We start from the raw sequence: 206 nt of genomic DNA, 5'->3' as shown, positions 1-206 counted from the left end.
AGAGTTCCTCAACCCTGTGTACTTCAGTGAGAACATCCCCCCTCCCACAACACGGGCCCCTCCCAGGCCAGCAGAGTACCAGACTACTACAACTATCACATCACAGGTGGTCACTACAGCTACCCTGTCAACTTCTCATCACCACGATACAGACAGAAGTGACTCCTCTGTGTCTCTCCCCGCTCCTCCCAGTTTGCCAGGAGGAG

Source organism: Branchiostoma floridae, chromosome 1 (assembly GCF_000003815.2).
Source record: "Branchiostoma floridae strain S238N-H82 chromosome 1, Bfl_VNyyK, whole genome shotgun sequence".
NCBI classification, from domain to species: Eukaryota; Metazoa; Chordata; class Leptocardii; order Amphioxiformes; family Branchiostomatidae; genus Branchiostoma; species Branchiostoma floridae.
Note: the sequence above shows the minus strand (reverse complement) of the source record.